Raw genomic sequence first — 19,576 nt, forward strand, 5'->3', positions numbered from 1 at the left:
GTGTGTGTGTGTGTGTGTGTGTGTGTGTGCGTCTGCGTGTGCTAGAATTTGATGTGTGTGATTTGCTTCTGGTACATGCCCTGGCCTGACTGTGTGTGTGCATGCTTGTGTTTCTCCACGTGCAAATTCACACGCATACCTTGTTGTCTGAAGCCTGAGCAGCTCCACAAAGAAAGAAACCATTTTAATGCAGCAACATCTGATCAGAAGTACAACTGTGAATGAAGTCAGACAAGTGCAGGACTTTTACGACTGTGTGGATAAACCTACAGCATTACTTTAGACATTGATGGTCATATCCACGCCCCGACATGCAGACTGGACATACAGGTTTTTCAGCCTCATTGATTTGCCTGTTGCTTGTGATTTCAGAAGCAATAGCACAATCAGAGGACAACATGGAGGCAAAGGCAGCAGCTTCTGAGGTGAGACACACATCACAACGGATTTTCAGTAGTTTGTACTTGAGAAGAATGATGTGTATAATCAACTGTCTCTTGACATTCACCAGGAAAATGCATATATAAATCAGGTATACATAAGGGAAATTCTCCTTGTTTGAGCTAATTCTCCAAATAAATTTAGACTCAGTGTGATGAATCAGATCTCTTTAATGCTGCATGGAAAGAAGATCCAGTGTGTTCTCTGCAGTCTTCTAAATGTTTCCGAGTTAAATACAACAGAATTGTGTGATCATGCCTTGCCCAGGACAGTGACCATTTGCTGTTTTATTTGAATGTAAATCTACCTTCCTGTAAACAACTCAGGCAGAGAGAATCCCCCCTCATATGACTCCCTGACCTGTTCTTATACTAACAAACCTCCATACCTTAGGTGAAGAGGAATCTCCCCTCCCCTCACATCCTGTTCTCTGCCATACACTGATTACTGAATTCAAAACTATTTAATTTTCCACATCCTGCTACGCTGATACTGTGTCTGTGTGACTGTTTGCATGTCAGGTGCAACAGAAGCATACTGACAGAAAACTAAACAAAAAACATGTCATTTATAATTTGACTGTGATGGCAACAAGTGAGGATAGTTGTATTGTATTACTCCAAGTGGAAATGTGGAAAAAAAATCACTTTCATTGTGTGAAAAACTGCTACACTTAAAGGTCCCATATTATGAAAAACTTGTTTTCTCTGGTCTCTACATATATAAACTGGTCCTCCCTGAGCCTACCAATTCCCAGAATGAGGAAAGCAAACGAGTCCTGCATTTTCTCTGCAGCCCACCCACTGGTAAAACAGCGCTCCTACAGGCTGTTTAGATTCAGCTCCTTTTGTTACGTAATGAAAGGAGAGCTGTTCATAGGCCGGCCTCCTCTGTCTGATGATAGCAGATATCCGAGAGGGGGGCGTCCATCCCCGAGGTGAAGTTCGGTGTGTCCAGCAGTAAGCTAGTAGTGTTTCGCGATGTCGTTGCTCAGAGCTAGACAAGCAAATTGTTCTGTTGTTGGTTGTATAAATCAACGTAAGTGCCCATATTCTGTCCCAGCTACAGTAGTGCTGAAGAGACAGTGGTTGCATTTAATTTTTAATGACAACGTGCCGGCTACGCTTCCCGTTAGTTTGTATGTGTGTGCTAACCACTTCACGTCGGACTGCTTCAGTAACGAGGGTCAGTACAAAGCTGGCTTTGCCTCGACACTGACCCTCGTAGAAGGATCAGTCCCAAACATACGGGACCCAGCAACTGCACTTGAGCCACAGGTAAGTGTCGCCGCGTTTGAATAATATTTTCAGTTGCCCATGAACACGGTGAGGTCAGCTTGAAATTGGCTAACTAGTTAGTGCCGCTTCAGTCCGCGTTGCAATGGCGTTTGAAGCTAATTTCAGGGTTCGTACGCGTGCTCGGATTTCAATGTTGTGTTTTCAAGGTCTGAAAAGTGCTTGGATTTTAGCTTAAGTGCTTGAAAGTGCTTGACATTATAACTCTGTGTCTTGACAACATTGGGATCAGACTGGATAGTTTTCTTATTACAAGGAGAAATAAAATCAGTGTGTGTGTGTGTGTGTGAATCATCACACATGCAGCCTGGTAGCAATAGAGAAGGATGGCTGAGGAGAAGGTGAATTTGATGCAATTTGGACTGATGACACGTTTGATATTAATAAACTTTGATAAATAAGCGAAAAGCTTATAAAAGTTCTCAGGTCTCTCTTTGTCCTGGTGCAAGTGTACCTGAAGGGCGCCAAGTGGCTTCCCTTTTTTGGATAAACAACTTTGTGTTCTCCTTTAATTTCTAAAGTTTTTGCTATCATGAAACATCATTTTAGATGTTTACAGCATAATACAATGTGCATTATTGTGATAAAAAGTGAAAAAATAATCATGAGTATATATATTCCTGTAGATATGTATTTTATCCCAGCGATAAGGTGCTGGAAAATTTTGTATATGACCCTTAAAAGTGCTTGAAAAGTGCTTGAATTTGACCTTGAAAAATGTGTACGAACCCTGTAATTTAATGTTAATAATATTACGAGGGAGCTTGGTTGTCACAGTAAAAAGTCTGGAGACACGTACAGACTGGCGAACAGTGTCCAAGAGTTTGGAGACTGTGTTGGAGTCAAACACAGCTTTCGCCAGCTGTTAGCCGTTAGCTACATGGTTGTACCTGTAACAACACATGCGAACAAACTAAGTAACATATTCAGACACACTAACCATTCTGAAATATCCTGCAGCATATATATAGCAGCGGCAAGCCATAGCTTTTCTTCCAGTGTAAACATTAGCGCATGCTACCGCTAGCTTAAGCAGCATCCTCTCCCTGAGAGGGGCGTGTAACAGGCAAGGCAGGCAGTTGACAGACAGAGCTCATTAGCATTTAAAGGTGCAGGCACAGAAACAGCCTGCTCTCAGTAGAGCTCACTTGTGCAACTTTTAGACAGCTAAAATTCAGGACCACGGATGGGGCAATACATTTCCAGTACATTGTTGTTGGACTTCTGACAGCTGTGTGAAATTGATGAAAAACAGTATAATATGGGACCTTTAAACAAACACTCTAATCAGCGATTATGGCAATACAGTGACATTCTTGTCCTTGTTTTTTGTTGGACTTGTATTTCAGTGACACTTTATTTGACAGGTCCACTATATTCATGGTAAGTAGCTGGTCATTACCAAGTAACGTATTTGAAATTCTTTGACTACAGAATGTATTGAAAATAACCCGCACCATTTAGCAATAATATGTATTATAATAGCTGGCAACTTCCTCAGTTAGTTTCTGTCTAACTTCCCCTCAGCAGATGTCAAACTGAAGTGAGTTGTTGCAGCTTCATCTGTAGGTTTCTGTAGGTCAGCACACTGAGGTAAGGGGAAGTTAGACATGAATATATATACTGTATATATATATATATATATATATATATATATATATATATATATATATATATACATAAACACATATATATATATATATATATATATATATATATATATATATATATATATATACACACACATATATATGTATATACATATATATATATATATATATATATATATATACACATATATATATACATACATATATATATATATATATATATATATATATATATATATATATATATACACATATATATATATATACACATATACACATATATATATACATATATATATATATATATATATATATATACACACACATATATATATATATATATACATATATATAGGCCATAAATGTATTATACATGTACTATTCACTATTATTATTTCCAGTAGACTCTAATTCTGTTAGCTGTCCTTGACTCTGTCCAGACAGCCGTCCGTTGGTCCCAGTCTCTGTGTGCTGGTGAACAACAGTATGTCCGTCAGAGGAAACAAGTGCAGCTAAAGACACTCAGCAGCCTGGGAATCATCTGTACTGCAGTAAGAAATTAACCTATCACACTTCAGGACAGGCTATGTCTTTGTCTCTTGTACACGTATATAATGATGCGATGGCATCTCTTTACATTCTACCAAAGTCTTTTTCCTCCATGATTTCTATGAGCACTTTTGTGAGGCTTTAGAGACCCATCAGGAACAGAGTGGATTTAAGTGCTTCTTCAAGTCATTTAAAGCTGCTGTAAGTGATCTTGTTAAAATCAAAATTTTAAAGTATTAAATAGCTCTGTATTCCAACTGAATCTCTGTTAAAGACTGTTTGTTCCTGTCTGCACAGAGAGCAGGAACCCCCCTGCTCATTCATGTGGAGAGGTAGAGAGGAAGCTGGGGAGAGCTCACTGTAATACACACAAGCAGTTAACTAAACCAATGATAACACCAACAGCACCTATAAGGTAACTTTTAGATGGTAAATAGTAGAGATGCACCGATCGATCGGCAACCGATCGCAATCAGGCCAAATCAGGCCGATCAGATGACGTTTCAATATAGAGACAGTGCATTAACTGCATGCAGGGTGGGAATTTCATGGCGGCCATGGCCGCTGTTGCCCAGCACTTTGGCCTTGATGCAGCGTGAAAAAAAACTAATCGTACAGCCACAGTGGCCTCTGTGCCCCTGGCCTGGTAAGCGTAGCGGGCTTGCCAGCCAGTTTTGATATGATAAGTAACTGACTTATGTGGTAGGATTTAGTTTGGTAAAGTTGGAAATATATTCACAGATTCGAACTTCCCGGATCAATAACTCATAAGTGAAACCTTGTTAAAACACAAACGACGGAACTTTCCTACCGTAGTGAGGAAGACAACGAGCTAGAACCGTATTTTCATCTAAACAAGTGTCTGGACATTAACTCTGGTCTGTATGATCAGCCGTCTGTGAGACGAGGGCGCAGGGACCGTCTACAAAGGGCAGCACTGAAAAGAGAAACTACAAAAAAATTCAATAACTTCACTATTATTCAGAGTGTAGTGCCACCAAAATCACTCCACACATCCATGGTCTCCTGCTGTTATTCTACAATTTTTTGTTTGGAAAAAATGTGCTTTGCCATAATTTTGGGGAATTTCTATTGGGAGAAATATTCAATAACACTAATATTCAGTGTGGTGTCACAAAAACCACCTCACCCTAACCCTACTTAACAAAAACTACTTTCTAATGTAACTTTAACTTGATTTTGGTATTAGAAAATGTGTTAATACATAATCCATGTCTTATTATAAATTAGGATGTTATGGTATCAGTCTGAAAGGTAAATCAACACATTTTACTCAGTGGCCTTTGTGCCCTGTCATGTGGCCTTGGTGCCCCTGAAAACAAAAGTGCAGGCCAAATGGACTTGCCCCTAAAATGACAAAATTCCCATCCTGACTGCATGCATTCCCACTAGTAAGCTACAGTTACTCTATGTAAGCTGAGTCCAAGTTGTCTCTAAGAGAGTCTCTAGAGTGTGAAATATTGCACATTGCCTCAGCCTGCAATAAAACGGTGGTCAATTCATGATACATTCTCATCTCCTAATTTTTATACTTAATAATACAATGTCAATGTTGTGTAAGAAGAATCATTAATTAAATATATGAAAGTTACACAAGACAACAATAAAGAAGAATTTATGGATTTGACACTGTGATCGGTGATCGGCAATATCGGGATCGGCAGATACTGCTTTTGGTGATCGGTGATCGGTGATCGGCCCCAAAAATCCTGATCGGTGCATCTCTAGTAAATAGTATCTGTATTGTTGAACCCAATTCCCGGAAGTTGGTGGAGATCAAATTGGAGGTTAAAGATAGTTGTAGATAGTTGATGTGTGTTTATGAAAGAGGCAATATTGCTAGGCAAATGTTTGCTACAGCTAAATCAACAGAACAAATGTTGGCAATTCTGAAGGAACTCTCAATTTCATGTTGTGCATGTGGGATGGATAGGTTTAGGCACCACTAGTAAAAGGGTCAGGATCATGTTTTGGCTTTAAATTCCTGCTTTGGTCACCACAAACACAGCTGGAGATGTCCAGAGGTCTACTTCAACATATCAGGTGGCTTCACTCTTACAAATGTTGAAATGCAGATGCAGTCGCCGGCTCTGCAGCCTTTTTGCCCCAGTTTAATTCCATCACCATCTCCTCCACCTCCCAATAAGACAGTCGAATCATAGACATGTAATATAAACATATTATAAGATGTATGGTATGTATGTATTGTGAGAAGTGCCAATATGGTTCCAATGACAAGTATAAATGTGAAAATATTGGTGTTCTGCAGAAACGATTGCTGCCAACATTTCAGTTTTTCCACAGGGCTGGTTTGGTGAGCTTTTTTTAATTATTCTTCGGGCATGTTGGAGGGATGACAGGTAATGAGCAGGAGAGAGCAAAACAGAGGTCCATGGCTGGATTTGAACCAGAGACTTTTACATTTATGTTTGGTGTTTTAAACTCTGAGTCACTTGAGTCCACCAGTCATATCAACTTATGTACTAATGTCAAAAACAGCAGAGAGCCTCAACCCTTTGAGGACTGTGACAACTGTTACTATAACTACTACTTCAAATAATATAAATAACAACAGTTAATATTAATACATGCTTTTTAAAGATTATAGGTGAATACATTCTCTTATATCTGACAGTCCAATGCAATTAGCTTAGCCTAGCCTATCAAATTTATCATCTTTCCAACATTTTTCCAACCAGGGTTTGGTTCCGCACATCACTCTGTTGGGATCAGGTGGAGGTCAGAGGGCAGCCGTGGGTCTGGTGGGTTCCCTCTATCAGATGGAAAAAGAAGGTCTGTTGGACACTCTGCTCTACCTTGGAGGAGTTTCTGGCTCAACATGGTAACAATGCTCACAGTTAACACACATGAGCATGAGTTTGTGTATGAATGATTGAATAACTCCCTCAACAGCTACCAGACAGGTACGTTTGGAAAATAGACTAATGACGACTTATAAGAAGTGAATCGTACAATATTAGTGTTTTGTGCCAAGTGACTGAACTTGTATTTGTCAGGTGTAACGTGAGGTGAAAAGAACTAGCAGCATGTGACTAATTAACAGGTGCTCCAGGGTCGCTGATTAGCTCAGCTCCATATGACTTTTTATCAAGGGTTTAGGTTACATTTTGACATTGGTGGGGACATAGCCAGTTACATTACAGTGTTATAGCCTATGTTGAGGTCTCACCTGTAACTCCTCTTAAAGAAGATCAGTAGTATTAACTAGGCCTACTTTTAATATTACAACTAGCTAACACTTAAAATGAAATTAACCACCATGTCCTTATTTAAGTTCACCTGCTGCTGTGACCCTGCCACTCCACTCTGTCTGATAAAGGGGATGGCTGTGTTGCTTCTTTTGTCAGCTGACAAAGTAACAAATCAATCGCCATTGAGAGTGAGAAAACGGTTGGAAACAATGTTTTGCATTCATTAGCGGTAGCCTATGAGGGGGAACTATGTTCCACAGGTGACATACATTTTGTTTGGTGAAATAGCTTCTAATGTCTTCCACCTTTCTTTTCTTACCTGACATCCTTGGACATGCGTTGCACGAAAACAGTGTTGACCTCCTCTTGTTAACACTGGCAAAGCCTGCTAGTGAAACAACTTTGACAGCCTACAGGGAGCTAAGCCAATCAAAAAACAGACCTGTCTCAAAGACGTATTTGGTGGGAAAGGATTTAACCCTTTGTGTGCCGCATGAGGTACATTTTCCTTTAACCTTAATATTGTTGTGGACATTTCAGCCATCGTTTTAGATTGGTATGGACATGTCCATATGGTCCATACGCAATTCTATGCCAATGCTTGTTATGATGTACCAGAGCTGAGTGTTTCTACTGATGTTCACGAGAGAAAAGTTCACAATTTCTTCACCACTCATCATGCAGCTCATTAGCTTTCCACGCTGTTTTTGTAGCATTGTTTTTATCTGCTGCCCGTTTGCCCTGTTGAAGTTAGTGCATTACTCTGTGAATACAAACTCAACACTTCCTGTATCCATTTGAAATTTAAAGCCCACTAGTGTTTCAGTAGACAGAAATGTTGCAGGAATGGAAGACTCATTCAATTGTGAGATTCACATAAGTAGGTCGCTTGAACACCGCCTCTGCCATCCGTTCTCATATTGTTTTAATGTAAAGAAGAAGAAGAAGAAGAAGTAAAGTTCAGTTTAACTGTTGAGAGGAATAAATACACAATGTGTCCACAGTTTCCTTAAAGGACTGTTGTGCTGCTGCCATTCATGGGCACTCATTATGTTCTTCATGGGATCGGTTGAGTCACCTGTGACAGCTGCTGGTGAAATACAGTGTTACCTGTCTGGTCTGGTCCAGTATTAAGACTCCAATCAAAGTAGTTTGGACAGTTTTTAGTTGGCCCAGTATTCACTTCTGAAGATTATTTTCTACAGCATTTCTGTGTTATTGTGAAGAGAGACAGAGTATGACCTAGAGAACTCAAGACAGAAGGTCTTACTGGTACAGTGATTGCAATGACACAAACTGATCAACGAGGTTATGATTTTGACACATCAGCTTACTGGTGATCACACTCTGTGTTTCATTAACACTGATGTTAAAAAGCTGGGAGAGGCCACAGTTGCAGATATCTTTTTAATCCTCTTATCTCAAGTCACAGGTTAATTATCTCATTATTCTACGACAATCAAGATGAAAACAAGTGTAATGTGTTTCTGTCATCATGATCTATCAACAAGATAATCAAGTAATTTTTTTTTCCTCAAGAAAACATGAAGAGTCTGAAGCCATATGAGCAGCTCTGTGAGGCTCTGTTCTAAATGCTAATATCATGCTAACAAACTGACTGTGACAATATTAATGTCATGGACATGGGAACGAGGGGTGCTGAGGGGGCTGCAGCACCACTTGTGAAACAACAGTTAACCTGTTCACACCCACCTATTTTCGGTAATTTTCGCCTATTTAGCATAACCAAATGGAAAAGCGTATAACACAATAACTACAAGTCCTAAATGACATCAGTTCAAACATGGCTCTAAAACATTTTATTTTGTCTTTGAAAATAATAGGTCATATTTGAATAACAATAACTATGATGTGCTTTATGGCAAATGGCAATATACCACATACCTTCTACATCTTGTCAACTACACCTGGATTAAATTTTTGACTTCTAGGCCTAACCTTATGGGAGTTATGGAGTTTTTAGTTTGTGGTGTCACTGGCATCCACGGACCTCTCCAAAACGTCTCCAAATGGCCAAATTGTGCCAAATGCTTTTACTCACTTCTGTGACACTGGAAACATTACTGAAGCATTTTGGTGACTATAAAACCTTTCTCCATGATTCAAAACATAATTTTTTCACACATTAATTTGATGGGTGGTTGGAGGGGTTTCCACACGCTTCTAGGTGGCCATATTGAGCTATTGTCATGTGACAAGACACTACAGAATAGTAACCATTATACAAAAATGACAGACTATACTGAACTGAATTTCAAACAAGGATTTTATTATCTTTCAATATACTATTACTGTATGTACAACTGTGCCAATATCAACAAAATATGAACAATGAATGAACTATATACAACAAATATAGAATATGAACTAAATATGAACAATATACAAAAACTCTAAAATGTGTATAAAAGTAAAAAGTAGTGGAAAATGTATAAGAAAACTTGTCTACAAAAATGACGTATATACAACTGTACTGTAAATATAAACATAAAAAGTGCGCTGTGATGCGCAGTGGACATTTTGGGCCATTCTACATTCCATTCTGTGTGTACCACTCATTGAAACAGTCCCTTGTGGCAACAAAACACAAGGGAACATCACACGTTGAACAGCCAACTGGTGTCTTTTTGTGGCAGAGTGTGCAGAGCCGTCTGCCGTCACTGCCTGCATCCCGCTTAGCCACATTTTGTCCCTCTGTGAAATAATGCAGCTTGTGGGATGCTGCTGGGTTTGGGGGTGCAGTAATACATGAGGTGGATGGCTGGGATGTTGATGCGGGTCCTTGGTCCGCAAGCTCGTCAATAAGGGCCTGACGGAACTCTTTCTGCGTCATTGACCCACTCTGACACTGCTGGTACAGGTACTGGTGGATGCAGAAGAGGATCGTTGGCGCTTCTGACGACCGCCTTCAGCAGGAGAGGGGGTTGGGCATCTGACTGTCTCACTTTGAGGTTCCCAATCCATGTCACTGTCTTCAGACTGTGACCTACAAAACACAATGCAATGCACAAATGTTACCAAATATAATGAAAAAATATATAAATGCAATTCAATGGGGTGTTATTTACATGGGAAACAAATAAACACAGATATATGATATTACATATTATACAAAAATATCAGGAAAATAACTGTACATAAACAGAATAATTGAATTGGGGGAATATTCCCAGTGTCTGGTCAGTGAAAAAGATCTAGTTCAATTTGTTTACAAGCTTGATAAAAAAAATCTAAATAAAAGGGAATAAGAGGCTCAAAATGAATTACATTATAGAATAGAATAACAAGGATTACATAACGTTAGTTGAGTAGTTGAGTGGCTAGCTAGCTAGCTAGGCTTAGCTAGGCTAATTAGGCCCTAGGGCGCTAACCATTTAGCATCATTGATGAAATGCTAATGTATACTGTACTGTTCACTGTAAGCATAAAAACCCCCCACCCACTAACTTTCAGTCAAATTTCACTCATGGCAAAATAAATAAATCAAACATCAACAAAGATAACGTTACTCACTGATCTAAGATGTCGTCGAGTCCCTGAGCAAACATCTCCTCTCTCTCAGAGTCTGCTCACTATCTTCACTTTCATCAGATGATGCCATGATCAATTCCAGGTCTTCTTCCCGGACATATTTAGTTTTCTTTGTGGCTTTCCCCATTGTAAACTCTGAAAATTCCCGTACATGAAAATTTAAATGTCCAATGCGTCCCTTTACCGTGCGTCTGCTGCGTAAAGTGAGCCCGCTAGTCGCCAGACGCAGCAATACCACTCAGCTCATACATAACTGACCTGGGCACGCCTACCCTCGTTGGAAAGGTAAAATAATTGGCTATACCAAGGCAGCGAAAAACAGTAAACATAGCCTATTGGTCCTTCAAACAGGCAGCGCGCGATCTACTTCACTGGCTGTGCTGGGGTGAAAACTGAACAGAAAAAGATGGGGACACTTTTATTTTGTAGCCAGCAAAGTGATGAAAACAAGCATACCCAACAACACCACCATACTAGGTAACAGTTCGATGCGGCCGGGAAAGTATGAATTCTTTTTGCCGAACTAAGTTGGTAGACGGTAAACAAATGGACTTTACAGGACGATATTCACAAGCTGAAATAATTGTATGAAAAACCATTTTGATGCTTTTGATCAGTGGATTCTTACGGACAACTGGAATATAAATAATTGAGGAATGGACACATATAACGGCTTTATGGCCGCGTCAAAGGTAGGGAGTTGCCGTGTGTTTCTTGTGTCTCACGTTTACCATGCTGGTAAATATCAGTGATTTATGGTTTGGTGCTCATGATTTTTGCAAAATCAACTGGATGAATGAATTGCGGAGATTCTACCCTTTCTAACGACGTATGGTATGTCCGTAATGATGAAAGTTGAAGCGGGATACGTCACTGCGCAGTGTAGACATACAGTCGTTTATCTGAAATCGCCATCGGCGGGCGGGTGGGTGTGGAGAGGTTAATGTCAGCATGCAGAAAGCTCCTGTGAATGTTAGTTCAACGTTTAGCAGTGCAGGTACTAATAATAATAATAATGCATTTTATTTATATGTGCCTTTCAAAGCACTCAAGGACACCGCACATAACAACAACAACAAAAACAGGAGACAATTTAGTGCAAATGAGGAAAAATAAATAAATAAGAAGATGCAATTACATGGTGCCAGGAGCTTGGCACAGAATTTAGACTCTGCGGTCCTCGCCATACAGGAAGTCAAACTGGGCCGGGTTAGGCAGGGTTGAGCTTCAGGGGTGAGAATAGTGCAATAGAGTAGAATAGAGAATAGGCAAGAGTATGATTGTGTGATTAGTCTGATACAGAGTAGGCCACTCGGAACAAGTGTGTTTTCAGGCGAGATTTAAAGTGGACACTGTCAGAAGTGTGAATGTCTGGTGGGAGAGAGTTCCAGAAGCTGGGGGCAGATCGACTGAAAGCTCTTGACCCCATGGTGGTTAGGTTGGGAGATGGGGTAAAGAGCTGGATGGTAGAAGAGGATCAGAGAGTGCGGGAGGGTGTGTGATTATGGATCAGTTCAGCGAGTTATGATGGTGCCAGGTTATGAAGGATCTTGAACGTGAGGAGCAGAATCTCAAAATCAATGCAGGATTTGATAGGGAGCCAATGGAGTTGCTGCAGGGCTGGAGTGATGTGTTCAGCAGAGGGTGTTCTGGTGATGATACGGGCAGCTGCGTTCTGGACCAGTTGGAGTTTATGGAGTGATTTCTGTGTCACTGTTCAGTTTGAGGATGTTGAGTGAGAACCATGATTTAATCTCCAGTAGGCAGTTGGATAGAGCTGTCGGTGGTAGAGTGGAAGTAGGCTTGGTGGAGATATAAAGCTGGGTATCGTCAGCATAGCAGTGGAATTGGATATGAAATTTCCTGAGAATGTGTCCAAGGAGCAGAAGGTAAATAGTGAACAGGAAGGGGCCAAGGAGAAAGCCCTGGGGAACAACGCTGGAGACTGGAGAGGAGCAGGATCTTAGGTTCTTGAGTTGGACAAATTGTGTGCGACCAGTAAGATAGGATTTCAGCCAAGCCAGAGGGATGTCAGTGATTCCAATGGAGGCCAGCCTGTCCAGGAAGATGTCAGGAGAGACAGTGTCGAAGGCTGTGCTGAGGTCGAGGAGAAGCAGGATGGAGAGTAAACCAAAGTCAGATGCCATCAAGAGGTCATTTGTGATTTTCACGAGGGCTGTCTCAATGCTGTGAAGGGGACGAAAGCCAGACTGAAATTGTTCAGAGGTTGTGGTGAGATAGATGGGTAGTTGAGTTGCAACAGTTCTTTCGAGTATTTTGGAGATAAATGGCAAGTTTGAAATGGGACGAAATTTGTTCAAATCATTCGGATCTGCACCGGGTTTCTTGATAAATTTGGCATTGAAGAAGGTCATAAAGTTATCGCACTGTGCAACAATGAGTAGGTGAGGTGGTAGGGCATCAGGTGGTTTCAGGATATTGTTGATGGTCTAGAATAGGGCTCTAGTGTTCCCATCAGCTGTTCTGATTAGGGTTGAGTAGTATGTAGTTTTTTGTTCTATATCCATGATTCCCACCAAGCTTGCTTTTAATTTCATTTTCCAAACTCTATAGTTGTTGTATAGTTAAGCTGTCTAAACATGTCTGAAACATTCTCTTCTTCAGTCCTGCTCTCATTTACAGACATGTATCTGTCAACATGCAACTGGCCACCAACAACAAAAATACTGAATAGAATTTTTTAAATGTAACATCTTTATATAGACATAAGGTCAGCCTGTGATATATTTCTGTCCCAAGGTGAGATTTTTACTAATTCAAAGTCTTTGTTTAGCATGTAAGCAAGCTCACATTACAAGGAAAAAGAAACAGAGGAGGGTAAGGGACATTTTGGGTGAAAATGATATGACATAAATCAGCCTGTTCTCACCCTTAACACGTCAAATACAGCAGCATGGTCAGTGACCCTGTGCTTCTAAGTTTGACACTGTAGATATCCTATGGCATCACTTCTTGAAGCGCCCTTGTAGTGCAGCGGTATAATGACAGAGAACAGTCTGACTCAGTGTTCAGTTGGGGTGGTTGGATGGGTCATACACTGGACTTCTGGTGAACTGCATCCTGTGTGTGAGAGAGACAAAACTGATTTGTTTTTAACTTTGGCAACAAAGTTTGTTGTAGACCTCTCTTGTAAAGATACTCTGGTTCTCACCCCTTTATTACCTACCTAACATTTAGCCTACATGGCAATCCATCTATTACAGTATTTCTTCAATCATACATGAAGTGTTTTATTCTGGACCAAAGCAGTGGACCAACCCAGAATTTATTTACTTACATGAAGGAATGCTTAACTTTTCTCCATGACAGTTTGACCCATGTGTGCCTGTCTCCTCTGGCAGGTCCATGTCCTCCCTGTACAGTGACCCGGAGTGGAGCACCAACCTGGACAGAGCAGTGTCCAGGCTGTCAGGTCCTGGGGTGGAGATGGAGCTGGCTCTGGCCTGGTTGGATGAGAGGTCAAAGGAGGAGCACTTCTCTCGCACTGATGTTTGGGGGGTTTTGACCTCTGCTGGGATCATGAAACAGGTACCAGGACCAGTGTTGGGTAACATTACTTTAAAAAGTAACTCATTACGTTACAAGATACTGCCATTAAAAAGTGTTACCGTACTGTGTTTTTTACTGAGTCAAGCTAACAGTGAAACCTCTTTGTGAAATAATGGGGATATTTCCACTAAGTTAATGCTGTCCACTCTGCCATCTCACTATACTCAATTAGTGAGCTATGCATGCATACTGACACAACTGTAGCTTTACCTTCAGCAGCAACCTGCTGGGCAGCAGGAGAGAAAAAGAATGCTCCAGTGATTTTATTTTTTATTTGTGGTGACAAAAGGAATGGGAAATGACAGCATTTTTTGAAAAATTATAAAAAGGATTGCTTGATTTGCAGAACTAATGCATTACGTTACAACAGAAAAGTAATCTGAGGCCTGTAACGGATACTTTCTAACAAGTTAATTTTATTCTGAGTATTTCCCATTTGAAACGCAACACACTGTGTATTAAGTATTCTATATGTGGTCCATCAGAGATATAACTTGTGTTTCATCAGATGGACCTAAGGCGTTTCTCTGATGAGGCCAGCAGAAATGCCTCTAACCCTTACCCAATCTACTGCGCCATAGAGAAGCATTGCTTTTCTAATGGGCCAATAGAAGGTACACACACATTAGGACTAGCAGTACATACAGTAGTGAGCTACTGACTTGTATTATGTGTAAAGTTGGCCCTCTGTCTGTCAGGAAAATGGTTCGAGGTGAGCCCTCATCAGGCCGGCTTCCCCTAGTTGGGTGTCTTTATTGAGACTTCTCTGCTGGGCAGCAGGTTCCAGGGTGGAAAGCTGCTGGAACAGAAGCCAGAGATGGACATGGTCCAACTACAAGGTGTGTGTTCACAGGCTGAGCAAGCTGTTTGATGGCAGCAGTAGAATGGTAACTACAGCTTTAAGTAAACACCTGGAAAACAAGGCTGCAGTGGTACGTTTTTTGTGAAGTCATTTTAGTATTTACAGTTTTTACATCAACAATAGTTTCCACATTCATGTTTAAAGTGAAAGGGGTCACTGTCGTATCAAACCCACACTGATAAACCCACTGCACACTACCTGTTCAGCAACATGGACAAAGACAAAGTTAATGATTGATGGATTAAGTTAATAGAGTATTTGCATCTAAAGAGACAGATATTTTCCCAGGAGTTGGTGGAGACCAACACAGAGCTAAAACAAGAGTAAAGATTGGATTTGGGGGGATTTGTCAGGGCAAAAAACAACAGGAAGCACAAACATGTAGGAAGATGCAGAAAGCTCAACATCCAAATATGTTTTGTGCATGTTTCAAGGGCCAGTTGGGTCACAGAAGAGACCATAAACTACATGTGATATCCATAAATATTGTATCTTGGGGGCTGCACCGATATTTATAAAGATAATATTATAATAGGTTCTGTAGTCTGAACCAGGACAGCAAACTTTTTTTCCGCCCACATTTCAGATGAAGTGCACATAGACACATTCCATTGTTCTACCTTCCAAAATAAAAGCTCTAGATAAGCACTGCATAACTGCTTATCACCTTTTACTAACAGCTACTCAATAAAATAGCTTACAAATATCATATTGATTTGCGCATAATTATGTTTTCATAAGTAACCTTAAGTTTAGATTATTTGCAGTGATACTAAAATAATGACAGTTATCCTGACATATTTGCCAAAATTGCTCTTTTAATAATGATTTCTATTTGTTTGCAATCTGCTGTCATCTGTTGTCTTTGGAGGCACTGCAGCTGCTTGATCTCACTGCTAACAAACTATGCTAATGGCGTGGTATGTTGAGTCTGCAACGCTGCAGCAGGACCCCTCTCGTCTGCTAGAAGTGAATAGACAGCTAACCAGCTGACTATAAGATAAGAATGTAGGAGATACACTACTTAATAATAAAGGTAATTAATCACTGGTGATTAATAATACATTCGTAAATGGGGCACCACCTCCATTGTTTAACTATTTGAATAATCCAGAGGAAATTACTCAATTGTACAAGTTTGGCTTGAACAGTTCAACTCAACTTCAAATCAGTTTATTCAATTTCAAAATCTATATTCAATCTCATTTTCTGCAGCAGTGCTTTCTTTACACAGATCTATCAGTTCTCCACGTTAAAATTGACTTGCATAGACAACGACAAACCATTATATATGTTTATAACTAAATAATTCAGGGTAAAATAAATGAATTGACAATTTAGATGAACAACAACAGAGAACAGATAATGTAGAGATGGTAATGAGAAAAGTAATGGTGAAATTAAAGGTCGGGTTTTTATATATTAAATATTATGGGAGTAAATTTTATATTACGGGTTGTGAATTACTAAAAGAAAGTCTCCGATGACGTGTTTATAGCAAGAAAAACATCATCCTCCTCCTCGGTGGAGAGGTGAGGGGCTTTCAGGCCCATATGCTGTAAAGAGCAGTCCATTTGGGTGAAAGGTAATCATGGCCGAAACAGGACCTCTTTGAGATGCAGAGACAAAAGGGCTTGTGTTCCTACAAGAACAATATGTTGGTGATGTTATGCTGTGCCTACGTGGCAAAAGATAACAATAATGCAGCCTTAAAAGGATGAGTATGGTTGAGAGTTTCAAAACAGACAAAAAAACAGACAACAAACCTCCTCAAGGGGCGCCGTTTAGCTCAGTTGGTAGAGCGGGCGTCCCATGTGCTGAGGCTCTGCAGCGGACCCGGGTTCAACTCCCGGCCTCAGTCCCTTTGCTGCGAGTCACTCACCCTCTCTCCAACCCTGTTTCCTGTCACCCTCTTCAGCTGTACTGTCAATAAAAAGCCATAAAGACCAAAAAAAAAAAAAGAAGCCTCCTCAAGCCAGTCAGTGGTGCACAGCAAAATATTGAAGGAAAATGTTGATCATGCATGCACTGTATTCCTCATTGTCATCACACTCTGTGTGTGCTGAAACTATGCAGGTGTTTTTGGTTGTGCGTTGGCTCATGAAGAGATTATCAGAGAGTTCATCCCTCCCTGGCTGGATGGTAATCCCCTTTTCACATTTCTACACTTACTAAACACATCTTTAGAAGCTGCAGTGATAAATCTGTTGAGGTGGAAAAGTCGTCACAACTTCATAGTTACATACTTGCTCTTTGTGTGTGTGTGTGTGTGTGTGTGTGTGTGTGTATGTGTGTTTGTGTGCATCAGTGCCTGGGCAAATAGACTTTGCAGCAGAAGAGTACCTACGTGTGTACAATGCCCTTCATAAACTAGTTGCCCTGACCAGAAGCACCAGTAAGGACCCTGCTTCTTTGTCTGACCTGGACAAACTGCAGAAAATACTAGAAGGTATTGATGATGATGATGATGATGATGATGGTGATCAGATGGTTAATTATAAATTTGAGCACCTCAATCACATTTGTTCATTAAATCTTGTTTTGGTCGCTGCAAGCTAATTCACAAGACTGCAGCACTCAACATTGATACTCATCAATGTTTCAGTTTTCCTCCCAGTTCAAATATTTTGTGTCTGTGATGAAATAATGACACAGCAGATGTCTGATTCAAAATGCCACAGTGTCCATGAGAGTTTTATCTTTTGCAGACAAGGTAAATCATAATGAGTCTGCATGGCAGCAGTCAAGGAGTATGGAGGAAAGAAAAACTCTTTCTAAGCACTGGAGTTTGGAGCTGCTGGCAGTGGTGGAGACCTGGAGCCAGGATCTGGAGGAGGGAGCTTTTAAAACACATGGTCAGTGTATGGCAGATAAACAGCCAGACTGGTCAGTGTTGTAGACACAAAACACATACCCATTTTGCTTAAATTACATTAATACATGTTTGTGTATTTTTCTTTCCATCTGTTCCCCTCAGTCTCTCGGCTTATTCAGACAGTCCTTCCTCTGATTCTGAAGTGGGAGTGGGGAACAGCTGCAAACTTCCTGTACCAATACCAAGGTGAGGAGACAGACCTTATAAGTCGTCATCACAATTAAAGGGGCTGTAGGTAAGAATTTTGTAGCAATTTACATTTATCTAGACTATATGTGTGCTGACTGTACGGTAATGTGAACAATGAGACCTTCCCTCTCTCTGTCAGCTGACTATACAGCTTTTCTCTTTTTTTAAGTAATGTGCTTATTCGCCCTCTTCTCAAGAGGAAAAAAAGATTGTTAACAGTCTTGTGTCTGTGCAGTAATTATGAATTTAGCTCAAGTTAACTTAAACAGGAAACAGAGGGAAAGCTAGCCAAACAAAACAAACCTACCAGCACCTCTAAAAGGTTCAAAGCCTCATTCATTTGTCACTTAACACCAGAGCTGTAGTAAGGTTCTAGGTCCCTTTATGTTTCGTAATAAAAAAAACAAACAAACTATTTTTTACTTGAGTGTTGATGATGCTTGGGGACAGAAGCTGCTCTGTAGTTTGGTGGTAAAGCAGCAGATACTTCTGTATCTGTTGTCAGATGTCAGCAGGGTGAACAAACTGTGTCTGGGTGGGTGTTTTTTTGGGTGCACTTCACTGATGTCACTGATGCTCTGTAGATGGAACCAGTGATTTTCTGGTGGTTTTAATCACCAAGCCTTTAGTGGGTGTAAAGTAGTGGATGGCATTGCACATAATTTGAAAGATGTGATAATGTGCATGATGAGGAGTAGTTAATTATACTGGCTGTTCTGCATCTAAATTTGACATTAGACACTGACGTTATACTCTTTACAAGCAAATATCTAGAACAATGACTTATTTGTGACAACAGTGATGGTGTATATAGTGAATAGACAATAGTGTATCATTATGTTTGGTTATAATGTTACAACTTAATCTCCCCAATAATTAAAGGATGATAATTGTCTGTACTGACAGTTTCACCACTCAGTGTCACTGTTGTTATTTTACACTAGCTGTGTATTAAGATTGTGTAAAATAGCATAAGTGACACTGAGTGGTGAAACAGTCAGTACAGACAATTATCATTGTCTGACTGTGTCAAATGTACTAATTGTAAGTGCGAAATGCCCCTAAATGTAAATGTAATGTTAGATTTTTTTTAAGCTGTAAGCCTCTTTGCTATTAAAGTAAATCAACAATTTAAAATAAGTTTGTTTGAAGGTCTAACATTGTGTTGCTGGGCAGAGCACAGCGTTCCACCTTGCCTCCAACTGAAGGATAGATTCCACCTGTTCGACGCCGGGCTGCTGATTAATGTAGCCTACCCTTCATTTCTGGGAGACAAGAGGGACATCGACCTCCTCATCGCACCAGAGTACAGTGCTGGAAACATGTTTGAGGTACTGCAAAGTGTGTTGTAGTGTTCTCACCACATACAGTATATGACATATTAATAAATGCTCATTAGA

At 40.2% G+C, this 19,576-nt stretch overlaps 1 pseudogene; it reads left to right on the forward strand.

The window, feature by feature from the left end:
• The first annotated feature begins 303 nt into the window (after positions 1–303).
• Positions 304–19,576, forward strand: part of LOC115576266 (cytosolic phospholipase A2 gamma-like) — a 72,145-nt pseudogene continuing 52,872 nt past the window's right edge.

The sequence above is a fragment of the Sparus aurata genome, chromosome 23 (genome assembly GCF_900880675.1).
Source record: "Sparus aurata chromosome 23, fSpaAur1.1, whole genome shotgun sequence".
NCBI lineage: Eukaryota > Metazoa > Chordata > Actinopteri > Spariformes > Sparidae > Sparus > Sparus aurata.